The following is a 13,125-nucleotide window of genomic DNA, read 5'->3' on the forward strand; positions in this document are numbered from 1 at the left end:
CGCGCACCCGCAATCCACTGCTGATGACGTCACATATTACATCACTCATGACATGGTCAGTGACATCACTCATGACATCACTGATGACATCTCAAATGACATCACTGATGACATCACTGATGACATCATCCAGTGAATATGTGATTTTCTTAAAATTTTCAATATCTTTTATATATATAGGGAAAGGCCTGTTAAAGAATGAGTGGGTGTACAAGTGTGTAAAGGGATGATTTTCTGTGTTGCGTAACTGACTCGATAAGTGAGTCGTTTAACTGCATCTTACTTCAGACTAGTGACTAAACTGTATAAATGTTTGTATGTGTCTGTGTGTTGGTGTATAAGTGGCGGCATGGTTTTGTGAATAGCTATATAAGTGTCTATATGAGTTATTGATTGCTTGTCTCAGTATCTGTATGAGTTCCTGAGTGTTTGTGTGGGTAAGGTGTGTGTGACTCTGTGCATAGATGAGTGAGTGGGTGATTCTATGAGTGGATGTTTTTAAAAAAGTGCATCTGTGATGGACTGTATGGTTGAGTGAGGGTATGTATGGCTGTGTTATGGATTGAATGTATATCTCAGTGGTACATTTGTGACTAACTACATATGTGAAAGGCAGTATGTATGTGTGTAAGAGTATATAAGTGGCTAGATGTGAGAATGTGTGAATGTGACAGTGACTGTATGGATGAGTATGTGCTTTTGTCAATGATTCTAATAGAGCATAAAAATGTGATACTATTTTTGTGAGCAAGGGAACTTGAGTGTGTATAACTGCATAGGTGAGTAAATGGCAGTGTGATTATTTGTATGAACGACTAGGTGTGAGAGTACCTCTATGGATGATTGGTAGCGTGTGAGTGTCTATATAGGTGTGTGTATAAATTCATATGATACTTTTTTATGGAGTGACTGTAACTATGAGTGACTTTACAGGTGAGTGTGTGGAGGTGTATGAAGACCTAAAAGTTAATATGTTTGTATGCAGTTATTGGTATTGCATTATTTATGAATATGAAAATGGAAATCTGTAATTTTGAGTTGGTATATCAAAGGTTTTATAAGGGTGTGAGAAGATGTAGTAATTTATCACATTGATGACGTCGTGAGTGATGTCATCAGTGATGTCATTTGAGATGTCATCAGTGATGTCATGAGTGATGTCACTGACCATGTCATGAGTGATGTAATATGTGACGTCATCAGCAGTGGATTGCGGGTGCGCGAGTTATAGTTAGCTGAACTAACTATAACGGGGAAATTTCAATGTTTTTTTACGAGAGAAATGTCCAGCTAACTATAACGTGTGTGAAACCTATGGTTTTTTCAGTGAATTTGCAAGGTTTTTTAAATGCTAATTCCTAACTATACCGTGTGTGAAACCTATGGTCTTTTCAGTGAATTTGCAAGGTTTTTTAAATGCTAATTCCTAAATATAATGTGTGTGAAACCTATGGTTTTTTCTGTGAATTTACATGTTTTTTTAAATTCTAATTCCTAACTATAATGTGTGTGAAACGTACGGTTTTTTCATTGAATTTGCTTGGTTTTTTACATCATTTTTTTTCTTTTTCTTTTTTTCCTTTAAACACTATGCTACCTATGTATATATTCATGGATTTAAGGCATTCTTCAATATAGTATGATTCACTTTTTTTAAATAAATGGTTAGACATAGTTGTATAACATAGTTAATATCTTCAACAAACCTTTTTTTTTATTTATTTATTTTATTTTTTTTACCGTGCGCGTACGGTAAGCTTACCGTAAGCGCACGCTCTGCTTTATGTACGGTGAGCGTACGTAATATTTATACTCCGTGTGCGCATGCTTACGCAATTTGCGGACGCGTCCGTACTTCCTACGCGACGCGTAAGCGCATGCTTTATACGCGCGCACGTTACGGAGAAGTGTACGAGTGTGCCTGTAATGCGCATGCGCGCGTGCGTGTGTCTTTCGTACGCGCATGCGTACTTTTACCGTACGCGCTCGGTAAGCTTAACGTGCGCGTACGGTTGGTCATGTGATCAAGAAACAACACTTTTGATACAATGGCAGAGCAGCAGTCCTCTTCTGAGAGTGAGCAGGGCAGCAGCATCATCAGACAGAGAAGGAGGAAACAGAAGAGTTCTTTTATTTGGGAGTATTTTACATTTCCTGAGGGGCAGAAAAAGGTAAATGCTCCTTTAGTTACCTGCTCACTTTGTGAGCGTGTGTTATCTAGAGGTAATCCAAGAAAGAAGGATTCCTTTGGTAATCACACTATGTTGAGACACCTTAGGGATGTTCATCCAAGGACTTTTGCTCGACATACTGAAGCAAACCCTTCAGTAAGTCACCCGAGCACATCCGCAGAAGCTCAGCCGAGTACATCTTCGGCAGCTCAGCCGAGCACTTCCTCTGCGGTGGGAGCATCACCCTCTTCTGCTCCTGTGGAAAGGAACCCTCGATTTCAGAGGGTACAAATGAGGTGCACCAGATGCTATGGTCTAATTGTTCATGGGGAGACCAGTATTTCCCTAATAAACAATAAGATAGACCAGCACATCTGTGGTCCTTGTTAATATTCCCATTCTTTCTTTCCTATGTCCCTGTATTAACACAACAGCTCTTTTAAGAGCCAACCTTACCTCACAACTTTTTTTTAATTTTTTAAAATAATTTAAAAAAAAAAAATAATTTTAGCGTGCGCGTACGGTACGCGTTTTTTTTTTTTTTTTACATTTGTTTTTTCACCCTACAAGGTCCTTGAGGGAGTAAAACGGAAATGAGAAAAGTAGAGAGAGGAGAAGTGAAAAAAAGGGAGCATGAAACTAAATGTGTGATAAATACAGAAATGTCACACTTACCTGACCAACAAAATAATTTATTTATCAATAAATGGTTTCTTTAAATTGCTAGAAAAAAGGTTTATTTTTTCCTAAATTTTCTTTCTCAATCTGAAAAAAAAGAAAAAAGTATTAATATTTAATAATACATTTTAGAATACAGTACACATATTTTCATATTTAAAAAAAATGTTTTGCCCTTTTTTTGCTGTTTTCAGAATATATTGCATTTCACTGTAAATCGTGAAAGCAATTGCATTCATCACTTAACAGCGGGCAAAAAAAAATAACAATCTGAAAGATTGTTTAAAAAAAGCCCAGAATCTCTTCTCACTAAAACATACCTTTATAGAAATGTAACATATTCTTTAAAAATATCATCTAAGAACAATAACTATTTCCAATCAATATCGTCTGAAAAGGGGAGGAGCCTAGCGCGCAACCAAGATGGCCGCATAGGCTTACGCCTCTCAAGGGCCTCCGCAACCTCCCACGTCTATCCTGACTAAATCCTGGTAAACTTGATGGGCTTTTGCTGATGCATCCGCGCTGAGGTGCCACCCGTTTTCCAAATTCAGATCGGACGCCGGGAACCCGAATGGTCGCCCTCCGAAGATTGCGGCCTGCTGTTGCCTAGGTCCCGATCTCGAGTTGGTGGGGTGCCCGGGTACAAAGTGAACAACAGCGGCATGCTGAGCTTAACTTGCCGCGTACCCCGCACTTTCACTTTAGTTTTCAAGTCGTTTTTTTTGAGATCGGCTGAGGGACCTCGGTGTTTCAGAGGAGAGCGGACGGCGGAGTGTCTGGCCTGATTCTCGGGCTATACACGGACTTCCTGCCCGCGACTGCAGTTTTCGACTGATTTGGCCAACTGGTTCCTGTCCCTGGCTTCGGCGAGTGCCAACCTTGGTGGCCTCCGGACGATGGCGACTAGACTAGACGGTGACAAGTCGAAACCCAAGTCAACCCGGAGGGGATCCTATGCACAGGCCAACAACATGGATCGGTATGCGCAGCTGAAGGGATCCCCCAGTGGCTTGCATAAATCGCCTGAGAGGACTAAAGAGGTTTCGGGCCCATCGTCAGAATTGACCCTGCAGGACGTTATGGGCGCCATTGAGGAGATGAAGGCTGCTGTGGGCCAGCGGTTTGATACCCTGGCACATAAATTGGACGCGGTCCTGATTGATGTGAATTTGGTCAGGGCAGACCTGTCCAAAACCAACGATCGGGTCGACTCTTTGTCTCAAGCGGCGTCGAGCCTAACTATGGATGTGGCAGCCCTGCAGACGGAGGTCCGCCGGTTGCGGCTTGCCAGTGACCAGACGGATCGTCGACTTGAGGACTCTGAAAGCAGGGCTAGACGGAATAACGTTCGTATCATCGGAGTGCCGGAAAGATCGGAGGAATCTGCTGCGGATCTTTTTGTGGAGGATCTGGTGATCAATCGTCTCGCGCCCAAGGGATTGAGCAAGTTCTTTGCGGTGGAGCGGGCCCACAGGATTCCGGGTGGTGCGCCCAAAGTGGGTGCTCCCCCGCGGCCTATACTTGCCCGACTTTTCAACTTTCGAGATAGAGATGCTATCCTTCAGGCGTCGAGGGTGGCAGGGCCGCTGAAGTTTGAGAACTCCAATGTCAGCTTTTATCCGGACTTCACGCAAGCGGTCCAGAAACAGCGGCTTGGATTTCTGGGTGTTAAACGGCGCTTGAGGGACATGGAGTTGAAATACGCGATGTTGTTCCCGGCGAGGTTGCGGGTTGAGTTCCAGGGTCGTTCCCACTTTTTTGACCGGCCGGAGGCAGTTGGAGACTGGTTGGATGCCCTGCCGCGGGGACAGTACCGAGACAGTCGGACGGCGGAAAACGAACGGGATGTGGTGGAGCGGGACTAGAACTTGGTTCCTGGCGATGGACTAGACTGGCGAGGTTTTGTACCTTGGCTTAATTGTACTTTAATCCGGCACATCATGCCCTTCAAGTGCCTGGGGGTTGTGGGGAGCTTATTGGGGTCCTTTCCTCCTTCTGGGGCTCTTTTTGTGGTATATGTTAGGGCGACAGGCACACTGCAAGTTGGGGGGGCTGTTTGGGCTCAAGCAGGGGTGCAGGGAGGGGGGAGTTGTTGTTCTGGGATTGTGGGGGAGGGGGGTTGTTGGGGATGGTTGTTTTCTTGTTTTGCAAGGCAATGTGAAGTTTTCTGCTGACTTCTCCGGGTTGTGCTCTCCGGGATGTGGGTATCATGTGCGGGAGTGGGATGGGGGGTAGGGGATTGAGAATCCTTTCGTGGAATGTGAATGGTCTGGGGGACAGGATCAAGCGCGGGGTGGTGTTGCAGTTCTTGAAGCGAACCTCGCCCGACATTGTTTTCCTGCAGGAGACACATTTGATTGGGAACTCCTTCCAGGCCCTAAATAGGAGGGGCTATCGCCTTGCCGCTAACTCTGGTTTCACTTCTGGCTCTAGGGGAGTGGGCATTCTGGTTAGGGCCTCTCTCCCATTGGAAGTGGACGAGGTGCTTCACGATGATAGGGGGCGATATGTGGCACTGGTGGGGAGATGGGAGGGCAGGACTGTGTCGCTCGTGGCTGTGTATGTACCTCCGGGGTGACAGACGGCTACATTTGCTGATTTGGGGCGTTTGGTCCTGGGACTCCCTGGGGGGGTTCTGGTGTTGGGTGGTGATTTTAATGCCGTTGTCTCCGGGTTGGAGGACCGTCACCCCCCCAGGGATCTCCCTAGGGCTCAGGCCTGGTTGGGTGGCTTTTTGGACACTTTGGGACTTGTAGATTGCTGGAGATTGATGCATCCGGGACAGGCGCAATACACCTTTCACTCGGGGGCCCATGGGAGTCTCTCGAGACTTGACTACATGCTTATGCCGGCGATCCAAGCTGGAATGATTGGGGAGGTGCGTCATTTAGCCCGAGGTATCTCTGACCATTCCCCTATATGGTTGCAGCTGAGGGTTGTCCCTGGGGCAGAGGGGAGAGTGGCACCCATTAGCACCTGGTATCTCCGTAACCCTAAGATCCGCGCGGAACTGGTCAAGTCCACTGATCACTACTTTACTGATAACGTGGGGTCGGTGTCGTCGGCCGTCTCCCTATGGGAGGCTTATAAAGTGGTGGTCAGGGGGCAGGCCTTGTCCCTTATCTCCCATACTAAGAAGTGCAAGAGAGCGGAGGTGGTCCGCCTGGAAGCGGAAATAGCTGTAATGGAGGAGGACTTGGAGAGTGGAGTTACTGAGGAGAAATTGCATGTTCTCAGCCTCAAACAGTCAGATTACAGAGCGCTAGTCACGGAAGCTGCTAAAGAGATGAGTAGAGAGCAGCAAGGGCGGTTGTATGATGTGGGGGATAAGGCCGGAAAACTGATCGCTTGGTTGGATAGGAAGGAGAGAGCTAGCAGGGTGGTGCCCGTCGTGGAGAGGAGTGATGGAGTGCGTGGACTGACCCGGTTGAGATCGTTGACTGCTTCGCGGGCTCATTTCCGCGGAGTATACTCTCCGGTCTCGGTGCGATCGGAGGAGGATTCCCATCGCCTGCTTAGAGACATTGCATTGCCAACCCTATCGGAGGCAGATGCGGTATTGATGGAGGCGAAGTTGTCGTCAGATGAGATCGCTTTGGCCACTCGTTCGATTACGTCGGGTAAAGCGGTGGGTCCTAATGGTCTTCCCATCGAACTCTATAAGTTGCGTCCCGATAAGATAGCGCCGTATCTTCGAGACATGTTTTTGGCGGCACGTGCGGCGGGCTTCCTCCCCCCTGACCAACGCCTCGCCAGCATAGTTGTGATACACAAAGAGGGGAAGCCGCGAGATCGCTGCACCTCCTATAGGCCCATTTCGCTGTTGAACGCAGAACCCAAAATTCTGGCTAAAGTGTTGGCTAACCGACTGGTTCGGGTCGTGGGCGACTTGATTCATCAGGATCAGTCTGGTTTTATACCCCATCGGAATACCGCTCTAAATTTGAGGCGGTTGCACGGCGTGCTTGCTAGAGCGGAATTCATACGTGAGCCGGCCATCTTGGCATCTTTAGATGCTACTATGGCATTCGACACTTCGGAGTGGCCATACATTTGGGCCGTGTTGGCGAAATTTGGGTTCGGCCCGGAGTTTATTGGTTGGGTAAAATTACTATACGCTGACCCACTGGCTCAGGTGGTGGTGAATGGTAGGGTGTCGGCTCCCTTCGCACTGGGGAGAGGTACGCGGCAGGGGTGTCCGCTATCACCCCTTCTCTTTGCACTTTCTTTGGAGCCTCTCGCCGCCTGGTTGCGTTGGGAGCCGTCGTTGCGAGGCATTAGATGGACGCCGGAATTCGAAGACCGTGTCTCCCTTTACGCGGATGATATCCTTCTGTATCTCACGTCTCCCCGGCAGTCGCTAATTGTATTGGTGGATGTACTGAATTCTTTTGGCCGCAACTCCGGCCTGGTCATCAACTGGGCCAAGTCGTGCGTCTACGTCCTCTCGGGGGATGCCCCCCTTCTGCCGCGGGATTGCCCAGTTCAGATTGTTACCCTGGGGTTCGAATATTTGGGAATCTTTATCTCACTGGACCCCGCGGTTCGCTATGAGCGAAACCTTCTGCCTCCCCTCCAGCGATTGAAGGCCGACAAAGCGAGATGGCGACGACTTCCGCTCTCGCCGCTCGGACGGGCGGCATTGTTTAAAATGATGTCGCTGCCTCGTTTCTTGTATGCTTTGCAAAATACTCTTGATGTAGTGCCGGCACGTTATTTCCGGGAGGTGGAGGGTCTTCAGCGCCAACTGTTTTGGGACGGGCGGCCGCGGATTGCTCTCGCCTAGTTGATGCTCCCTTGGTATGATGGGGGGGTCGCCCTCCCCGATATTAAACGATACTATTGGGCGTCTCAGTTGGCGGCGGTGACCACAGGATGTATGGTCCTGCCTTAAACCCGGCCTTCGAGATGGATAAACTCCTGCTTCCAGGTGGGGACTATAATAGGGCGCTGTACTCGGTGACCCAGGACACGTGGTTGACGGGACCCACACGGGTGGCGGTACGTGTGTGGCACGCGGCGAATGCTGCGATGGGGTGGAGGGATCGCTTGACTCGGGCGACGCCGTTGTATGCTTCTGGGTGGTTGGGCTGTTTGTGGAGATCGAAAGGCTTTGAGAAATGGGATATGATTGGTATATGTAAGGTGGGTGATCTGTGGGCGAAGGGATCTTTCAAAACGTTCGAAATGCTTAAAATTGAATATAAATTAAACGATAGAGAGTACTTCCGGTATGCTCAAGTCTACCATGCACTTTGTTCGGTTTTTCCGGATGCTACTGCTATCCCCGAGTATTCCCCACTGGAGGATAGAGTGTTGGATGGCTACGTGCCCGACAGCACTATTTCCCTGATTTATAAGAAACTCATTAACGATCGTGCGGACTTGCTGCTCCGTTTGAGGGAGGCGTGGACGGGCGATGGCTTGGAATTGGATGATGAGGACTGGGTATCGGCGGTGGCCTCCCCGAAAGAGGTGGCGATCCCGGCCCGCCTACGGTTTGTACAGCTGAAGATCCTCCATAGAGTGTATGTCACAGGGCCCGGTTTGCTGCGTATGGGTTATTCGATGGATGGATTGTGTAAGCATGGATGTGGCCTGCCGGGCACTTTCCTTCATATCTTGTGGGAATGTTCGGAGGTTGTGCGATTCTGGAACGGTATCCACACCGTAATGGAGGGGGTCACGCACGTTGCCCTGTTGCCAGAGGCTAGGAGGTGTTTGTTGAATGTCTGGGAACCGAATGATTGTAATGCGGCACAGACGCAGTGGGTGACCTTGGGGTACATGGTGGCTAAGCGTAACATTGCACAGCTATGGGGCTCCCCGAGGCCGCCCACGATTGATGTATGGAAGGAGAATATGGACTGGTGTATGTTTAGGGAGACGACGGCGTATGTGGCGAGAGGCAAGCCAGGGAAATGGACTAGGGTATGGGGTCCGTGGAATCTATATCGGGGACGTATCTGCACCCCGCCTCTGCCATTAGAGGTCGATATTGCTCTGACCCCCTAGCCGCGCGTTCCGCGGGAGGGCTTGAGGTGTGCTCCATGCTTTGTTTTCCCATTGCCCCCCTCTACAGCTTCCGGACAGGAACTGCTTTGGACATTATATGTTATTCCCCGTTCTGGGAAGAGCACGCTGCTATTTCGGACTCTCATTGCCTTGAGTGTGTTTTATATTTAATACAAAATGAAACTGTTGTTTTCAATTGCTCCTAGCCTACGGCCACGGCCTGTTATATGTGCTTACGAACTGCCGGGCGCCTTGCCTATGGTTCAACGGATTGTGTGGCGTTACATTGCGGGCCCTCGGGCTCTATAGCGGCCGGCCCTGGTGGTTGTAGGCCCTTGTTTGTATATTATTGTGTGCTAACGGTTTCGAATAAAAAATTTAAAAAAATATATATATCGTCTGAAAATTTTTGTTGCATAAGCATAATCACCAAAATAATATGTGTCAAAGAAGTCCACAATACAAATTGTTACCTTTCCTTTAGGCCAAATGGTAATTTTAAAATTCTTTTTTGATGAAATTTCCAATGGTAATCCAATAAAATTGCAAAAATGATTTGTACAGATGTTGCAATTTCTATCCAAAATTTTGGTTTCAGAAAAATTAAATAGCAATTTGCTAAATCAAAAGGCAAACGTTGCTTAAAAACCAATTGAGAATCATTACACAGTGTCCAGCCTTTTTCACATTTAAGATAAACTGTTTAATGACCAGAAGTTACAGTAGGTCCATCATGGAAAATTATTGCAACTGTAACAAAAGTTTTTCCTGAAATTGATAATTGCTGTCCTATAAACTTCTTTATTAAAGTGTCCAATTTTGAACCATCAGCTCTACAACGTTGCATCATTAAAATTACATACTGTCCGTATTTCTTTAAAAGTAACGTTGAAAACATGTCAGATTTACATTCACAGCATTCCATGCTATGATTGGCATCTTTAACTAATTTACTAAAACTCACTGATTTACTCTCTGGCAATGTTAAATAGATAAACCTTTCTGAATCAACATTAGAGCTGCATGTGTAGAAACAGTTTTCACAAGTATGTTCCCATTTATAAGAGAGACCGAACATATTCTCAACATCTATGCCTTCATCTTCCAGTACCATAAGGACATACATCAAGAATTCCTGTGCATCTTGCTGGACATTTTGAGTAAACTGTGTACGTCCTGAACATACATCTAAAAGTTTTCTAATTTCAGTAGCACTCAGCTTCTCATAAACTTTTTCTCTTCTGTGCTTTTAGGTATAGCACATGTTGCATATTCTTCAATGAAAGATAAAACTGCTTCATCAGCATCTGTTCCAAATTTTGGGGCTTCCTTGATCCACAGCAGCATATGAATATGAGGAGCACCTCTTGCTTGGTACTCTTTTCTCCAAAAGAAATCCACAACTTCTCCAAGAGGTGGATTTTTTTTATTGCAGATGAAGGACATCATAGCCTCAAATCTATGATTGAAATATCTGCAAACATTAACAGGATCCAATGAGCACAGATCTCCTGCTGTCTTGTATGTTTTTAATGTTTGAATTTGCCTCTCAAAGAAAATCCAGTAAATCATCCCAAGCGTACTCGGCACAGCTTAGGGTAAGGAACCATGTAGGAGTTCCTAAATTCCGTAACATACATTTCAATTCTCCATGGCGTCGGTACCAATATTCATTTGTCCCACGCTGACAAGCCATCAGATTGATCAATTGTGATTCCAAATGATCATCTCGCTGCTGCACTTTGTTCATAAAATCCTTAGCAGACACATTTTGTAGATGTACTCCACTTTTTAAAATGTGATTTACTGCATAAGATAGGGCAGACAAGTCACTTTCAAATAACAGATGGAACAAATAAGGAATACTTTGACGAAATCTGGGATCTTCTGCATATAATCTTGTAGTCCGATACTCAGAAGCAGGAATCTGGACTGGACGTTCATCGTATCGTCCACCTTCTCCTGTAGGAAACAGCTGGGGAAAACAACGATTTTCCAAGCTCTCCTCCCATACACTCACGGGAGTTCCTTTGGCTTTTTTCATCTGAAACAGATCAATAGTGTTTGCCATAGCTTATTTTGAATGAAGAGGATGTATGCTGAAATGTTCATAAATTTCTTCTTCTTTTGACTTGTCCACTTTTTCAATTTGCCCAGTTGGTGTTTCTGTGTCTCCTAGTAAATCTTCTTCATCTTCATCTATATAAATTGATACATACCATTTATTATTCCTTTTCAAATATAAATTTGCTCTTTGTACTTTCCGTACATCTACCAGCTCCTGCCAAATTTTCTTATTCTTTGTAGGTACACCATTAACCAGAATAACTAATGGTTCAGTTTCCAAAGTATCTGCACCAATAGTTTTCATATTTTTTTTCAAATCCAACTGCAAATAGACAACTCTTCCTTTTAAACCTCTCTGTAAAACTGAAGGAGGTAATTTACCGGTTTTAGGCTCCATACGTACTATAGTCTGGAACGAATGAACACATTGAATGAGTATAGACTCATACGTATTTAAATCAGAAAGTTCAGCAGGAATATCAACCAATTCTAAATTATTATGTACAGCTCTAGCTGGCATTTTATTTTCTTCTAATTTGTTATAACAGTATTTACAAATATGCTGATCTTCACCCAAATCAAAACAATTTTCAAGAAATATATATGTTGCAAAATCCTTCCACTTATAATTATCTTCTTCTTCACTTTTTTTGTAGAGATCAACATTCCTTGTTTGAATTTTATAATGGCTTCTGCGGCAACAAATACAAGTAATATTTGGTCTTTCATTAGAGATGATAGCAAATTTTGTCATTTGATCTTCAAATTTCTTACTTACGGAGGGTTCTACATTCTCTTCCACATTTTCCTCAATAACTGTGTCATTACCTGCACTTTCTTGTTCCGTACCAAAGTAACTAAACTGAATTTCATCAGTAACCTTCTCAACATCTGATACAGTTCCACGGAACAGAGCCCTATTCAACTCATTTAATTTTAGTGCTGGACTTTTAGCAAAATACAATCTTCTCACCAATTTTCTCATTTCAGTATGATGAACTGCCAGCATCCTAAAATGGTGAAAAACACTTTGGCAAACTTTCCTAGATAGACAAGCCAGAGAATGTCCTTGCAAACCAGTATTCTCTCTCACTCTGCATGGGTCTAGTCTTTGAAGCACCTTAATCTTCTGTTTAACACTTTTTTTTACTATATTCTCTTAAAAACTCACGTAATTTATCAATAGATTCCTGTCGCAAAGTACAAATACTACTACAATTCCAAGTATACACTGGGGCTTTAGGACGTCTCCCCATAACCTCATCCGCCATCACTTCTTCCTCATTTCTTGGAACCATTTTCTCCTTTTCCATTATACAACCATCTTTCACTTCATAAGCTCGGCCACTGGTGTCAACTGCATGCAGCAAACTATTACTTTGAAGATAACTCTCTTCATTAAAAAATGGTTCAGTACTTGAACTATGCATCCATTCTCCTAAAAACACTTTACAAAAGTTATTTCTTTTCACTACTCTTTTCGTTTTGCTTTGTGACTTCATTACATTGACCATTTTTTCTAATGTACGCATCCTGTTCAAAATTAAAATGAATAGTTTTCTTTTTAATTCTAAAGCCTTAGCTACAATGGCTTCAATATCTTTTTTTCTCTTGTAAAATTTTGCTTTTTTCTTATATTTTTTCACATCCTTTAGCAAATTGGACATCACTCTTCTCTGAAACATTTTTCTACGGATCTCTTTAAATGCTGTTTTTCTTTTTAAGTCAATCTTTATTGCTTCTGATTGTACATTAGCATTTAGTAAATTCTCACTTTTGTCCTGTTGTTTTCTACTTGAAACAGTTTTTCCAGTGGGGACATTTTTTAAATTTTTCCTTTTTTTGAAGATATTTTTAAAGAATTCCTCTGTCTGCTTATCAGAAGACTTTTTCTTTTTTCCAACATGAGCATCTTCAACTAACTTGGGTCCTCCAGTTGTCTTCAAATATACATGTTTTTTCTGTTCTTTTCTCTTTCTTGATTTTATAGGCATCTTAAATTTGCTTCACTGCTCTGCAGCAATACCTGAAAGAAACTAAAAAAAAATACCTTTATGTAATTTAAATATATTACTATTTTTTTTATGAGCTTTTCAAATCTTATAATACTATCTACCCCTTTCCTACAAGTGCAAAACACAATAAAACCAACACAAATTAAATCTCTAAGAACAATTCCTGTGTGCACACA

This window comes from Triturus cristatus, chromosome 5_1 (assembly GCF_964204655.1).
Source record: "Triturus cristatus chromosome 5_1, aTriCri1.1, whole genome shotgun sequence".
Taxonomy (NCBI): Eukaryota; Metazoa; Chordata; class Amphibia; order Caudata; family Salamandridae; genus Triturus; species Triturus cristatus.